The sequence below is a fragment of the Diabrotica undecimpunctata genome, chromosome 8, assembly GCF_040954645.1.
Source record: "Diabrotica undecimpunctata isolate CICGRU chromosome 8, icDiaUnde3, whole genome shotgun sequence".
NCBI lineage: Eukaryota > Metazoa > Arthropoda > Insecta > Coleoptera > Chrysomelidae > Diabrotica > Diabrotica undecimpunctata.
In genome coordinates, this window is record NC_092810.1 from 63,939,703 (window position 1) to 63,957,600 (window position 17,898).

The 17,898-nt window shown below is 34.8% G+C and overlaps 1 protein-coding gene across 1 annotated transcript in view; it reads right to left on the bottom strand.

Annotated features, from left to right (window-relative positions):
- The window catches only part of LOC140447633 (uncharacterized), a 453,196-nt gene extending 436,596 nt beyond the window's left edge, over window positions 1–16,600 (bottom strand). The window contains exon 1 of the mRNA XM_072540392.1: window positions 16,330–16,600. The gene's annotated coding sequence lies outside the window, so the exon portion shown is untranslated. The remainder of the gene's footprint in view (window positions 1–16,329) is intronic.
- Window positions 16,601–17,898: the final 1,298 nt, after the last annotated feature.

The following is a 17,898-nucleotide window of genomic DNA, read 5'->3' on the forward strand; positions in this document are numbered from 1 at the left end:
AAAGACGGTATTAGATTTAACTTCGATACATTGCATCTGCAAGCCACTTATGCGTATTTCAATCTCTTTAGGTCTCATCAGAGCGACATATGCAGTTGCTCTAAATGGAAACAAAATATTTCCCGTCAGAGGACAATAATTATAAAAATAATTATTTATAGACATTACAATGGGCTCTGATGAGACCTAAAGAGGTTGAAATACCTATAAGCGGCTTGCAGATGCCCTGCATCGAAATTAAATCTAATACCGTCTTTTTGTTTTAGTTCTTTACGCGGTTTCAAGTACCAAAAACTAAATTCACTAAGAATGTTTACCGTAATGGACGGCATGTGGAATGCAAATTATAGATCCTCTTGCCGACTAATTCATTAATCTGTCTGCTTTGCAAGTTTTGGAAAGCACAGTGGTAAAGATTTGAATATAGTTTCGCCATGTAGGAAATCTTAGGATTCCTAGTGTTGCAGGAAGAATGTGTATTGCACAAGTAAAAACTCTCATCCGCACTTACAAAACCTACATTCGACCCAATATAGAGTCTAAATCGATCATCTATTGCCTCCTGAAAGACTCTTAGGAACAAAAACTTCTGAACACCGAACGCAGTATCCCGTGTTATGCTTATATTTATATTTTCTTATCTTAATAATTAGTCTAGTCTTATCAAGTATATTAAGCCCATAGGACACTATATTGAAAAATAAATAAAAAAAAAAAAAGATGTCAAACTACCCTCGTATTAACAAACAGATTAGAAGTTTAACCCATTTTGCTTGTCACAAATTGTAATAAATCAAATTAAGTAATAAAATATATCTATCGTAATAATTAAACAGTGAGTTTAAGGTATTATTATAAGGTACTAAAATTTCTGATTACAATATTGAAAACATAAATGCATTGTCTTTTGATTTGCTTCCTTTGATAAAATCTCAAACCTTTGTGTTCAAAACATATTTAGTGCAAATATAAGCTGATTACTAGGGTGCATTTATAGACAGAAAATAATGAAATAGACTTGAAGAAGCTTTTGAAAAATTTAGGTACTGAATATAGTTTAATTGAATTTTAAATTGGCCATGATTTTAGTGATCAAATACAATTTTCCCCAAAATTGAAATATAGCATTTTCATTTCTATAAAAAAAATTACACAGGAGTTTGTTAATATTTAATGCTTAATCAGGAATCTTCAATTGCTAAGTTTTTCATAGATTGGCAAGATCTCATCGAACTTGTGAGTGTAGAGAGATAATCGTTAATCAGCAGCATTGTTTTAAGCAATAAAAATTAACTATACTCTACCATAGATTTAATATTTTTACTGGGAATAAGCCACAATTTTACTTTAAAATAAATTGATTTGTCGTTTCGATTTCCACTTCAAAAGAGTTGTCATAGTTCAGGTGGGATCTGTTTTGAATTTGAAATTTTCCGTAGAATTCTATTTTTTTGCTAGAATCACTTCAGAATGTATGTTATATCAATAATTACGATATGTGACAGTCGCAAAACTTGCGCCCATATTTTCGCCTATAACTTGAGAGATATTGCTTCTACAAAAAAATAAGTGGTCTAAAATTTTTTTACATATAAAAAAACATCAAGCTTTCAAACGCACTAGGATAGCGTAGGAAATTTGTTAAAGTTACAAACCATTTTTTGGCTTACAAGTAAATAAAAATAAAATAACTCATTTAGTTTTTTGTCAGTTTTTAGTTAGAGAGCTTTAAACATTAATTACTATTTAAATGGGAATAAGCCTGTGGCTTATTCCCATTTAAATAGTAATTAATTTAAAATGCCACAATAAAATAGCTTCAGAGCTTTAAACATACTACAGGGTTGCTCCACATCCCCCACCCTGTTCAAAATATTCCTGGAAAAAACCCTGAAACCATGGAAAAAAAAGTGCGAAGGAATGGGTATACCAGTAAGGAACGAATATCTATATACGCTAAGTTTTGCCGACGACCAAATAGTGATCGCACAAGACGAGGATGACCTCAGTTTTATGATGAGAAAACTGGAGCAGGAATATACAAAGAATGGGATGGAAATAAACCTAAAGAAAACTGAATACCTAACAACGGAGAATACAGAAATAAAACAGCTGGAAATAGACGAAGGTAAACAAATCAAAGGAACAGACAAGTATAAGTATTTAGGTTTCATAATATCAAACAAAGGAACAACGGAGGAAGAGATAAAAAATAGACTAGGACAAACAAGAGACTGCATACGAAAATTGAACCCGGTACTATGGGATAAGAACATCAACATGAAAACAAAAAAAAAATATATAATACCATGACAAGAAGTATCCTCACTTATGGGTGTGAAAATTGGACAATAAATAAGAAAACCAAAAACAAAATAAGAGCAACAGAGATGGAATTCCTAAGGAGAAGCTGCAGAGTAACAAGAAGAGACTGAATAAATAACATGGAGATTAAGAGGAGAATGGGAATGAACTCCGACATAATAGACTACATCGAACAGAAGAGATTAACATGGTACGGACATGTCAGAAGAGCAGACCAAAATCGGTGGATAAATAGAATAACAGAGTGGAGCCCGATAGGAAGAAGAAAGAGAGGCAGACCCCGAAGATCTTTCAGAGATGAGGTGGACGAAGCAATGAGTAGAAGAAACCTACAGGAAGGGGACTGGCTAAACAGGAAAAATTGGAGAAAACGGTTGAGTGAAGGAATACAGTGAAAACTGTGGAAATCCTTGTATATGTCTATGTCAGCTTTAAACATATCAATTTCAAAATGTGTACCCTTATAGAACTTTGACCGATGCTTCTCAAAACAAACCAATGCATTTGGTTTAGGTATGGGTTGCCGAGATATCGAAGCTTAAAGTTGGCATGCATTTGGCGCCAAACCGAAGTGAAAAAGGGCTCGTTTTTAAGCAAATAACCTTTTCTAGTCAAGTACATTTTATATAAAAAATTTTGCGTGATGCGTCTCGCACCAACATGCATAAAAAAGACAAAAAAAAAGCGTATTTACCAACAATGTTCTCTAAACAATATCATAGACCCTCAACAGAAAGGATGCGCTAAGGGTTCCATGGGCTGCAAAGAACAACTTATAATCGACTCAGTAATTTCTAACTAGGAGTACACCAAAAAAAGGAACCTTTTTACTGCCTTCATTGACTACAAGAAGGCCTTTGATTCAGTACCGCATGAATGGCTTATAGATATTTGAAAATATATAAAGTCAATGATAGTATAGTGACCTTTTTAAAGCATATAATGACGGAATGACGAAATACCCGGTGAAAACAACATTGAAAGTGAAGATATCCCAATTAACCAGGGACTTTTCCAGGGTGACTCGTTGAGTCCACTTTGGTTCTTTTTATCTATGAACCCACTATCTCAGCTACTGAACTCCACTGGCTCATGGTTTAGCGTCAAAAATAACAAGACTGTTGTGGCAAAGCTTAATCATCTGTTATATATGGATGATTTGAAAAATGGATTCCACTCGTTACCACCTAGATCAGATGCTAAAAACTGTAGAAACTTTCTCAAATAATATCAGTATGCATTTTGGACTAGAAAAGTATCGTATACTAAATATAGTCAAAGGAAAGGTTCAGCCCGGAGGTTTCGATATGCAAGATGGCCAAAACATCGAGGCAATGGGTGAAAATGATATGTACAAAAAATATCTCAGAGTAAAACCAGCGCGGAAAATACGAGTTCGTGCGAAGAGTAAGACAACTAAATCGGTCATGTCTTAATAGTAAAAATTTGTTTAGAGCATTAAATACATACGCCTCATCCTAGCTACTCATTTGGTATTATAAAATGGTCAAAAACGGATATAGAGAGTATTTAGTGGAAAGTAAGAACAAAGGCGCAAAAACACCATCCACGCAGTGCATTAGAGAGAACAGCATTACGCAATATCAAGGGGGAAGAGGACTTATCGACATAGGTGAGCAACTGGATAAAGAAGTTCATAATTTAAGAGCTTATTTTCAGGTGCAGGCTAAGATATCTACTTTACATCAAGCAATTTGCGCAGTAGATGATACAACGTCGCTTAAACTGAGGCAACAAAAAATGCGCATAAACCACCTGACTAAGCAAGAAGAAATGCGCACTTGGATGAGTAAACCTCTGCAAAGAAACCACCCAACATCTTACCGGGTGCTGCCAGGCCTTTGTCGGTACTGATTTTAAAGAACGCCATGACTCAGTAGGAAAAATTATCCACCAATAACTAACTGACAAACCGGGATTCTCCAAACCGACCATCTTCCTTATTATCAATACGTCCCGGACAGAATGGTTGAAAGTGACAACTAGAAGCTATACTGCGACCGCACTGTGCTCACAGACCAACCAGTGGCACATAATAGACCGGATCTCATACTAGTTAATAAACTTCTAAGCAAACATCACTTATTGATGTGGCCAATCATTTGCGTGTTAAATACAATGAAAAGATCGGCAAGTATAGAGATCTAGAAATACAAATCAGGAGACAATGGAAAACGGAAAGTACCCAGACAGTACCTATTGTTTTATCTATTACTGGTGTTCCCACAAACCTCCTAGAGAACATAAAACAGTTGGGTCTAAATGAACATCTCTATAAGACTATGCAGAAAGCTGTACTCCTCGCGACGTACAGATGTATACGAAAATTTTTGGGAGATACTCCAGCATACCAAGTCAACTAGGGCTCGATAATACGGAAAGAGTCCCACCAGAGCTTAATCCTTTTGATACCGTCGGTATCTGGGATGAGTGATTTTTTGCCTTAGAGGAAGTGTGAGCCGTGGAATGGCTAAATCTGAATAATAATAATAATTTATTAAATTTGAAAATGTAGTTTTTTATTTGACTTAAAATGACTTAGAATTTGAAAAAATTGTTTATAACTTTAAAAAATTCCCTAGTCTCTCCTAGTTGGCCGATTTCAATTTTTGACCGATTTCAAAGTGCGTTTGAAAGATTTCTTTTTATTTTGGGCTACTGAAATTGCTTATTTTAAGCCCAGCATATTTTTTGCAAATTTGCAATTTTTTGCGTACCATGGACTGCAAAAATATTATGCAAAAACTGTTAAACCGATCCTAACTAAATTTAGCACACGAACCAGACGCACTATATAGTTTTTCTAGGCGAAATAAGAAGGCAGCAGGTTATGTTTAAGGGATCGAAAAATTTTAAAAGAGAAACTCCATTTTTGTATTTTTTACCCCAATCATTGCAGTTTTTAAACAATAAACATTAAATTTTCAATTTCTAGCTAGTCAAATATTCTGTAAAATTAAAAAGCGAAATTTTTACCTTTTTTGTAGGAGCTGTATCTCCCGAGTTAGTATATAAAATATTTTATCGCTATAACTCGCGATTTTTTTTTTTTTCAAATTTTGTTAAAAAAAATAAGCACAAGTTTCGCGCCTGGGCATATCGTGATTATTGATATAGGGTACATCTTGAAGTGATTAAAGCAAAAAAAATAGACTCCTATGGAAAATTTCCATTATCAGATCACGCATGGACTACTATCAAAATACAAAACATTATTAAATATTCCATTATATTAAGATTCTATTATTAATAAGATTCTACCAATCTGTATTATTAAATTTTCAAAGTCCAAAGATCTTTCTTTCACTATTTTTGAGTGAGCGTATTCAAAAAGTAAAAAATTGACAACTATTGTAGTAAGTATGCAGATGAATGCGTTAGATTCGCTAGGTCGACATAACACAGATTCAGGAATATAAAATTGATAGACAACTTCAGCTCACTGATACTATGTAACAACACTTCCATAGTTCCAGCAAACGTTACTTCTTCAGTAAACTCAAATCACAATAAACTCCGCATCAAACTACTTATCTCGCTGAATTGTTTAGGGTCAACTAAGATCGAATCTTATTAAAAACTATTAAAAACAGAAATAATTATCAAAAGTCTAAACGTCACCAAAGAAAAGATTAAGGAAGTATTACAGAAACTAAAAGACCAAAAGTCTGAAGGTCCAGACAAAATTCTAAACCAAACTTTATGGTGTATGGTGGAAATATACTCACTGAACAACTAGTAATACGCATACAAACAATTCTTATGTACCATGTAGTACCTAACATAACTAGTAAGTACCATGATTCTAATGTTTAAAAAGGGCGATAAAATAATATACCTGAAACTTACAAAGGAATAAATCTGCATAATATTGTTATGAAACATCCACCAAAATCATAATTAACAAAATAACCATCAAATTAACTAGCGGGTAAACACCAAGTTTCATGAGTCATTTCCTAAAATTATTCCTAAAGATAATTCATCATAAGAGAATCTACAAGCTGTGTGAAAGTCAAATTTCCCCCAACCAGTTCGGGTTCACAAATGCTGTTGGTACTACAGAGGCTTTGTTCTCAGTACAAGTCTTATTCCAGATATGCAGAGACGTCAACTGCGACGTATACGCATGTCTGGTTGATTACGTGAAAGCGTTTGATCGAGTACAGCCCGCCAAGATGATGCAAATACTAAAATAAACAGGATCATAACAACCAAGATCTGAAAATAATTAGAAGTCTCTACTGGAATCAGACAGCAAATCTCAGAGTTGAAGGTGAACATAATGACTATGTGAAAATCATGCGTTGAGTGAGGCAAGGCTGTATTTTGTCTCCTCTAATCTTCAATCTGTACTCTGAAATAATATTTATCGAAGCTTTGCACGAAACTGAAAGAGGTATTCTACTAAATGGTTACCGGCTAAACAACATCAGATATGCAGATGACACCATAGTATTTGCGGACAACTTAGAAGACCTATAAGTTCTTATGAACAAAATCACGTATTACAGTCAACAATATTGACTCAATATAAACGTTAAGAAGACAAAGCTTATGATAATTTAACAAGAAAAGAATAACAGAAGGTCAATTCTACGTCAACAAATCGCCTGTAGAAAGAGTGACGCACTACAATTACCTCGGCACCATAATAAATGAAGAATGGACCAACAACCAGGAGATTAGAGCACGCATCGGAAAAAATAGATCCACCTTCAATCGGATGGAGGCCTTTATCAAGAGTCACAACCTCTCTCTTGATACAAAAGGAAGAATGCTGCGATGCTACGTCTTCTCTGTCCTTTTTTATGGTGTTGAATCGTGGACCTTGAACGAAGATATGTGCAGAAAATTGGAAGCATTTGAGATGTGGCTATATCGGAGAATGCTTAAGATCCCGTGGACTGACCGAGTCACAAACGAGGAGGTCCTCAGAAGAATGAATAAGAAATGAGAGGTACTGACCCCAATCAAATCTCTAAATTTACAGTTCTTCGGACTTATTATGCGAAATGAATCCAGATATGCTCTCCTTCAAGCCATCCTGCAAGGAAAAATATTTGGGAAACGAGGTCCAGGAAGAAGAAGAACATCTTGGTTAAAGAACCTCAGAATCTGGTTCAATACAACATATGTGCAGCTTTTCCGCGCTGCTGCAGACAAGATAAAGATTGCCATGATGATCGCCAACATTCGTAACGGATAATCACATCAAGAAGAAGAAACACCAAGGTTTCAAATGTAGAATATGCAGCACTGAAGCAGTTTTGTTGTTAGACATGTAAAAGTCAATGGAATATAACTTTCCGGCTTATAGATCTACCAAAAACATTTGACAGTGTACTTAAATTAAAAACATATAAAAAATCCACACCAGAATTAAAAACAAACTAACAGAGCCAATACTGCTGGAGGGAGATATACATCATGGAAACTTATCCCTAGACCCTCTTCTTCAGTGCCTTATCCGGTCCGGATATTGGCGATCATCAAGGCTATCATGGTTTTGTTGACTGCTCTGCGAAACAGCTCCGCTGAGGTCATCCCAAACCATTGTCGGAGATTTTTCAACCACGAGATACGACCCTCTTCTATTGTGGACAAAATTATCAACAAGGTCAATAGCAAGTACTTACATTTAATCAGTAGCGCACCTAGAATTTGCCTCTGGGGGGGTTTTGGTTGGTCACCAAAATTTTTTTTATGATGTTACCTCCATTTTGAGTCCTTAAAATGTGTAAGTAACAGTGTCGGAATAGGGTCTTGGGGGGGGGGTTAACCCCCAACCCCCCCCCTGGGTGCGCCACTGCATTTAATATAATAATATTGAGAAACAAAACAAAAAGTATGGAAATCTCCCAAAGCCAATAAGGTGAAAACTAAGAATGAGTGGCAAAATAATTCAGCAAGAAGGTATCATATAACTACTTAGGAATGCATGCTGATGCATAGCTATGAAGATACACATGCAGAAATTGTTCAAGACATAAAGCCAAAAGAGTAGCAATAAGTCTTTAATATATAATCTGTTGCAATTAACATTTATGAAATATCAAGAAAACAAGAAAATTAATACGAACGTGTAAAATGAAGATCAGAGATCACACAAAAAAATTAATAATTTGGTTTACTTGCGTCAATGTACTTTTTTATTGTTTTAATATTGACCGTAGTTAATTATTCCTGTTAAATAAATAATACGAGGGTGGATTGATATAAAACTAGCCTTTGATAGAAAAAACAAGTTTTTTGGAATTAAATACGATTTATTTCTCAACATAGTCCCCTTTTAGCTCGATACACTTAGTAAGACGATGTTCTAATTTTTTTATCCCATCCGAATAGTACTTTTGCTAGAGCTCTTCAAAATAGGCAGAGGTTTCAGCGACGACTTCATCATTTGTTGCGAAACGGCGTCCCCCGAGCCATTTTTTTAGGTTTGGAAACAGGAAAAAATCGCTGGCAGCAAGATCTGGTGGGTGTTCAACCAATTCATAGCCCAATTCGTGTAATTTTGCCATGGCGACGGCCGATCGGTGAGCCGGTGCATTGTCTTGCTGAAAGAGTACTTTTTTGCGTTCCAAACCGGGGCGTTTTCGACGCAATTCGGCATCGAATCGATCCAATAATGCTGCTCACCATTGATTGTTTTTCCTTTTTCCAAGTAGTTGATGTGATGTGGACGATGCCTTTCGCTTCCCAGAAAACAGTCGCCATCACTTTGCCGGCCGAATTTCTACTCTTTGCCTTTTTCGGCGGCCCTTCGCTGTTCTTTGGTTTCCGGTGTGTAATAATGCACCCAGGTTTCATCAACGGTGATAAATCGGCGAAAAAAATCCTTCGGATCGCGCCGTATCTCCGAAGTGGTCACACGTTTTTGCATTTGATCGATTGTCAGCAAACGCGGCACCCATCGCACGGATAACTTTTTCATGTCAAAATGATGGTAAATGATGTTGTGTACGCATTCGTAGGAAATGTTTAGGACCTCTATTAACTCGCGGACCTTAATTCGACGATCTGTCATAATCATGTCATGGACTTTGTTGATCATTTCCGGCGTGGTGACTTCATTTGGCCTCCCGGGACGCTCATCATCAAAAACACTTGTACGACCACGAACAAATTCAGCTTTTCAAAATTTTACCGTTGCTAACGAAGGTGCAACCTCACCATAAACTTCGTCCAGGTCGGCTTTGCACATTCGTTTTACCCTTTTTGTGGAGGAACTTAATCACCGAACGATACTCGACTTTTTCCATTTCTCCGAAAACACAAAATTTGCTTGCTTTTGACGGCTGTAAAAACCAAACTAATTGTTTTTAAAACTTAAAATTTTGACAGACGTCATGTCATGAATGGCAAATGTAATCACCGAAACAAATTCGGTATCAAGTAGCGCCAAAGTATTCTTCCAAAATGTTAAACGTTGATGTAACAATTGCAATTTTTAATTTACATTTTATTAGTAGGCAGTTGCTGTCATCTAATAGTCGAATTCATGACTTAAATTGAAGCGAAAAATTTTATGGTATAGTCGGTTCGCTGATCCCAGTTCCAACTGCGTATTAGTCCAAGCTGTAGAGACAAAAATTAATGATTTTGAGTATTAATTCGTGAACTTTTAAAACCAGCACAGCGTTATCATAGAATAATCGAACACACATTCGGTTGTTCTCTGGCGTTGTGAAGATCATGCTGAAGTGACCTTCAAGTATTTGTAACTCCAAACTGTAGGTTATAATTTTTTATGGCACTTTTAAGGTGCAAACAACGGTGTTTTTTTAATATTTTTATTTTTATGGTTTTAAATCAACATTGTAGGGTAAAATGAGTACAATATTATAAAAGTACATTAAAAAGCTTTGATTTGAGCTATGCTACATTAAATTTGACCCAATAGTTTATGCAGAATTAATGATTGAAGGTCAAAAAATGTTAATTTTTCCCCATTAAGTATTAGATTTTGAATTGATAACTTTTGTCAAAAATATTTTTTTTAAGTTTCCTACGACCAATAGAAGTTAAATTAGCTTAATTTGTTTAAAAAATCACAGCTGGTTTGTTTACAACAATTAAGAATTAAGAATTAAAATTGGCGCCATTCAATAGTTAAGGGCCTATATTTTATGAGGACGTAAGTAAAGTTGACTGTTTTTTCGGGTAACCGAATTGGCTCGGTGGTGGGGAACTCTTCACAAACCCGATATTCCTCTCCGTCCCATTGTCTGTTCATACAACTGCCCTAAACAACCATTGGCCAAAACCTCTCGCTGAAACAGCTACATCCTTTGTCAAAAATTCTTTTCATCTCATCGAACTTCTTAAACAATACCCTATCTCACCGTGAGCCATTCTAGTATGTTTCGATATCGTTACCCTCTTTACAAACATTCCTATAAACGAAACTCTAAATATTCTGAAAGCTAAATACAGTATCCAGCAAAACCACTTATCTCTAATTAAACATTGTATGCCCAACACTTATTTCATCTTCCAAAATCAATTATACGACTTCGAGACTCGAGCATTATCCACAACAATGCTCAAACCCACATGTTGGTTACGATATGTTGACGATACATTCGTCATTTGATCCATATCATGGGTACATGCTTTGGTGTCTTTTCAAACCCATCTGAATGGTCCCTACCGTTTCTCGACGTTACCATAAAGAAAAATCAATCAAGGTTTTTATCACTCTGTTAATCGAAAACCCACCCATACCAATCGTTAAGTACAGTCATTAATACGCTTGTCCCCAGATCAATACGCCTTTGCGATGATGCAAGTAGTCCCACTGAGCTCTCTAGTTCAAAACAAGCCCTCATCCAAAACGGTTACCGTGAAAATCACATCAATAGGAGCATCCACAGACATAAATCTCCACTCAATCTCAACCAAAGACTCAAACCCTCATCATACGAAAGCTTTTCTTTCTTACATCAACGGTGTCACTGACAAAATCGATAAAATGCTAAAATCAAGAGGAATAAAGAAAATATTTACCACCCAACAAAAATTTTCATCTCTTCTCCGATCAATCAAAGACAACATTCCAAATGAATAACATGGAGTTTATGAAATTCCTTGAACATACTGCCCCCGATCCTATATAGGCCAAACAAATCGTAGAATCCAAAGTCGGATTTATTAACATTCCATTTCTGTTCGCAATTCCGACTCAATTTCAGCTCTAGGTCAACACCATCTTCATACAGATCACAAATTTTGGATTTTGGAAACTCCAGAACCATAGCCCCCATCCGCTTCTATAAACCAAGAATTATTCGAGAATCCATAGAAATTTAAAAATGATCAAATTGTCTCAATAAAATAGATGACGGCATACGGTGACCTTCGACTTGGAGAACTCTCATGAAAAAATATACCGTCCGCTCCACCCGTCAACCACAATCCTACTATCAGAAATGTTCGCACCACGCTAACCCCTACGCCAACCTTCACCTAATCCACGTCACCATCGACGGTATAATATAAATGACCCTTCCTCTATTCCCAGCACCACCAAGAAGACTACACCAGCCCAAATGAAGTCGCCAAAATCATCAGGAAACTAAAAGGAAGCAGAACACCAGGACCAGAAGGAATACACAACATCACCCTCAAGGAGCTACCAAAGAAGATCATAGTACAACTGTACTATGGAAAATGGACACTTCCCAAACAACTGGAAACACGCCAAGATAATCCCCCTGCTAAAACCTGGGAAGGATGGTAGAAGACCAGAAAGCTACAGGCCAATCTCTCTCCTAGAAACAATCGGAAAAATCCTGGAAAAAATCATTTACAAAAGGCTGATGAAGCACGCAGAAAGAAGAAGAATCATCCAAGCAGAACAATTCAGATTCAGAAAAGGAAGAAACTGCGAACTTCAGATAGCCAGAATAATCAGCGATACGAAGATAAGATTCAACAGGAAACAAAGGACAGGAATGGCCATAATGGACATAGAAAAAGCATACGACACGGTTTGGAAAAAAGCACTAACCTTCAAGATGCACAAAGCTGAACTTCCTCACGACTTAATTAACATTTGTGATATGTATTTATCTAATAGAACTTTTCAAGTTTCAGCAGACCAAAAGATGTCGATGATCCAAAAAATCCGGAAAGGGATGCCACAGGGCAGTATTCTCTCGCCCATTTTATACAATATTTTTGTTTCAGATCCTCCAACTGATCCAAAAACTTCTACAGCCCTCTACGCGGATGATACAGCAATGTATGCAACCGGAAAGGATGACAGAAGAATCATCAGGAATATGGAAAATCACCTTGGAAAAATCACGGAGTTCACAGACAAACGGAAGATAAAAATCAATGCAGAGAAGACGCAGTTCATCATATTCACACAGGAACACAACCCACCAGTGCATGAAATAACAGTAGGAGGAAACAGGATCCAAGCAGTAGATTCAGTTAAATATCTAGGAGTCCACCTTGACAGAAGACTAAACTTCCGGTTGCATACACAAAAAACCAAGGTAAAAGCTAATGCTGCTAAAAAAACTAATACTCCCCTATATTTTCAGGACCAGTCCACTAACGAAGGCCAAGAAGATCCAGTTGTACCAGGCCTACGTTAGATCGGTATGCAGTCCCAGTTTGGAGTTCAATAGCGGATAAAAACTGGAGGAGACTTGAAGCCACAGAGACATCATGCTACAGGATCAGAGACGGATCAACATGGGAAGAAAGAATAACCAATGCAACCATCAAAGAAAGGCTCCAGTACACACCACTGAGGGAGGTGGCCGAGAAAAGGACCAGGTACTTCTTTCACCAGGCCACAAGAAGACTCCGTAAGACCAGGGACATCCTCAAGAAAAACAGGGTCCAGAGGATGTTCAGACAAACCCATAAACTGATCGACCACCTGATCAGGGTCTAGCCGGATGGTTGCCGAAGAACAACAGTATTATTTATAAAAAAGCGGAGTTCATTGCTGCAAGAATGACCCAACCAGGTAAAACATGCTCTCTGTCTGTTTATAGGGATATTAGTATTAGGAATTAATAATTAAAAAAGAATTAGCTTAGAAAGAGAAAAAAAAAATAAGTTAAAGATTAAAAAAGACGCTTGTTTAGTAGTGTAGCTACGTAGAGAACTACTTACATTATTTTTTATAATCAAAACTTTATTAATTTAATTGTTGTTAGTTATAATAAAACTGTGTACAGATTGTTTAAAATAAACAATATATCGTTCTATTAAGGTCAAAATGTAAGTAAAATTATACAATATTCTTATTCTTTTGCAAACCGTTAAAAAATAATTTAAAATATTTTGAAGTTTATTGCTCGAGAAATTTATTAAATATAAAATTAAAACACGACTCTTGTTCCAATGAGTTGAGTATTCGTTTTTTGTTTATAAATAACAACTTTATATTTATTTACATCAATTCTCTGCTCATTGTTTCTGTATACATATAAAATTTATATCCCCTTCAAACGTCTTCTGATCCTCTAATTACTTAAGTATACATTTTCTCTTATTAAATTTGAATTTAACAATTGAGTAATAAAACTTGTGTCATTGCCTCTTGAGTTCAAAAGTTGATTTTTAGGTGTAATATTGACAGTACAAAAACCTTCTAATTTTAATAAGTTTGCAAATTAATCCTTAAATTTGTTCTTATGTATTTAAAAATTATTTAGCCTAATTTAAATTAAAATATGCTTAAGGTCTTTATGGCGTGCAGCTATGTTTGATTTTTATTTGTCATTGTGTTATATTAGATAAATCTTGTTTTAATATAATAATACCCCGCACGTCACGATTGGCCCGATAGTAACAGAGATACGTGACTAAAGCCCTTTTGGAATGATGACCTTTGGAAGTCGTTTAGACACTATAAGCTTAAGGTCTTTTTAATAATTCACCTTCTGCCTAAACCCTTTATTATTTACTTCTTGAGCTACAGTCCAACCAGCCGTTCTCAAGCTGAACGACGTCAGAGTGGAAATGAAGGGCAGTAGCCCAACCGCCCCAACCTCTACTACAATTTAATCAAATTAAGCTAACTCCACTTCTACTGGTCGTAGAAGAAAACTTATTTTTTAATCTTTGTCTTGATTTTAGCTATAAGAATCAATAAGGTAAAAATGTGTGTAACGTATAGGGAGCGCTGTATTTTAATTAATTTATAACGCAAAAGTTGCCCCTATTTCAAAGAAATTAATAAGTAAGGGATACATAAAAATATAATCGACCAAGAAGATAATTCGCTTAGAACTAGACCTCTATCTTTTAAAAAAAAGTTCTGATCCTGCAAAATTTATAAACATTTGCGAATTTTCATAAACAATATTAAACGTATCTCGAAAAGGAATTGACCGATTGTATCTTACGAAGTCTCATTCAATTTGTAATTATAGAAGATATGCCCATAGCCAATCCGACAATAAATCTGTCAAAATACTCCCAAACTGTGCGAAGGAACTATTATGAATTTTTTACTAAAGATTAAAAAATCGATTCATAAAATAATGATGTATGATGTGTTTCAACTCCCGTCAGAATTACAATAATCCGTCGAAATTGTCGCATTAAATTTATTGCCGGAAAGATGAAAAAATGTATTTAACGGTGTATTAGAATGGTGCCCTAAGCTTAACACTTTTAAATAGGCAAAATTATTTACTTGGTCAACGACTACTATTCATTTCCTCCCTGTAAACATAAAATACCGATTCATTTTAATTTTTAAATTGCTCTATGCCCTCTAATACCTATTCGGAAAATTGGGCTAAGATGTACGGTTGTGACAGCGTGCAGTTGAACAGCTGATCAAGTACGTGCATGAACTTTGTAGGAGATATTCTCTTCATGAAAAGTTTGAATCGATTTTTTTCGAAAACGGTGCGTCATAGCGACTTTAGACAGAAGCATGTTTAGTATAAAAAAAAATCAATATTTATTAAATTGAATGGTATGTAGGTAGCGAAATTTAAACACAATTATGAATAAATATGTCCAATGTTCGTCTCAAACGAGCCGCGTATTACCAATTCAGAAACATACGAGTATTTAAAGTTTTACAAGTAGGCACTTTCTGGTGGATAAACATAAAAAATGTGGTTACTTAAAAAACATAAATATTTTAATATACTCGACGTTAGGTTGCCATCTTTAAAGAGCCCTTAGTTCACGTACAAAGCGTTTTTTACAATTTAATTTATATGAAGTTGATTTAAAATGATCATAATAAAACTAGGACGCCCTGTACAAACAATTATAAATATATAATGTACTCTAAACACAAATTCCGATTATAATTTACTGAAATTCACATGGTGTTGAAAACAAATAAATGATTAAAATATTTTGGTAGAAGTAACGAATAATAATTATAAAGTCAATATTTCTCTTATGTCAGATATACAATTTGCACGACTTTACAAGTGTACACAAAGTCAGTTAATTGTTGACCAAATGAGCGCCAAAATCAATATCACTAAGATTTTAAAATGTACTGGAAATATGGTAAATATTTTGCTACCGGAAGATATCAATTTGGCAGTCATTTGTTCTTATTTATCATTGAGAATAAGATAATGTAAAGTTAAACAAATATAGATACACATGATTGTATATTTGCTGATAGATATTTTGCGAGGAGAATGTTATTATTTAAATTAAGTAGGTACCTACAGAATTTTTAAGCAGCTGATCAGTACTGATTACTTAAAGTACTTTGAACCTGTTCTATGTACATATAACATAGTGAATGCAACCAGTTATACTCATGTTTTATTTATTTATTTATTACTCATTTAGAACTCTTCTAAATTGTAGTGGTTTATGGGCATGTTATTTTATAAGATTTGGTAGATGCATATTGTTTACCAAGACGTCGCTGGTTCCTCAGTATATGTATGAAATAGTACACAACCTGACATATCGGGAAGTAACTGCTAACTAATATTAATAGTAAAACAACAGGTGACCAACCTATATTATGGAAACCATGTAGGAATTCCTCAATAATAGGACAAACACACAACACTGTGGAAAGCAGTCACAAAACAGAAGTTTATTAAGTCTAACGAATCCTATTTTATATTCTAAACGTGATTATTTACCGAGTTACGCGTTTTTGTTGACTTTTAAAGACGGGTGAAATTGGTATTAGCCTGATAATTTAGTTGGCCATACATACATATACAAATTAAACGGCAAAACTAAAGGGGCTGCGACCGAGCCCGGGCTTCTAGGCCTGCTGGAAATGCTTGTCGCGAATAGACCTACAACGCACACTCTATGCGAATACACACGATGTTCAACGATTTTACATTGGATGTTCCTGTTAAATCAAAATCCAAAGAAATCATTGAGAAACCTTACGGAAAGTAGGGTAGGCCTTATTTGGCTAAATCGGCACAGAAATATTAGCTAGGAATTACACAGAGAATATTCAGTTTTAATATAAATAAGTATGATTTTATTGGAGTAATTTATATTATTTAAACAGCGTTATAAAAATTTTAACATTACTTTTCTTGTTATTGATATATTGATAAAAGAAGTGAAAATGGCAGTGAGTAATTCAATAAAAACCTTTTTAGTCCCTAAGGTTTAAAAAGACTGTACCTTTTGATGTTTTTATTCTTATTTAAATAATATACTTTCTCTCAAAGAACGTACATAAATGTTTATATTTCAAAATTAACTACTTAGTTCTCTGGACAAATATAATTTATCAAATATTTTGAAAGGAATAAACCAAAATTATAGAATAAATTTTATTTGACGTTCGACACAGAGATCAGAAGATGTTTTGAAAATACATTTTTTGAAATGAATAAACTATCTTGTTTTTTATCTTTGAAAACAAAACAAATTATTTTGATAATTTTATCTTATCGGACTTATCTGTCTTCAAAATATAGTAATATTGATGTTTTTGAACTGCTTTCCTGGGAGGACTTTACTTAAGGATAATTTGTTTCGTTATTGATTTTGCATTATTAATAAGAAAATACGCACATACCAAATATAAAAGAAATAACGGTTGGAAAGTACCGTAAAACGGGATATTTTTATTTCTATTGATTTCTAATAGGTACATATTTTATAAGTAATCCAAAAGATTTTGCGATTGCCTAAATCAACATAATACTAGGGAACGATTTGAACCTTTGGCGAGGTTGGACGTATTTAATTACCAGTCTAATCGCACCTAGTTTTTGTGCTTTTATTTATATCCACTTAATAATTAAAGTGTTGTGTTATTATAAATAAAAATTAGTGAACTTATTGGAGAAAATCTGTAAGTAATTTTAATCTAATTAGATACTTACTTCACAACAAGTTCATATTGTTTATATTACCTGATGTCATTAAAAAACGAAAATGGATGATGTTAATAGTCCAGGGGCGTCGAGGCCCCAAATGTTATTGACATCACATAAAACTTCTTCATATTCTGCAGCGTTAATCAATTCAACTCCAAAATTCCCATCCAAGAAACAAGCTATTTTATATAATGCTCTGGAAAACGCCAAACTTGAGGAATATCTA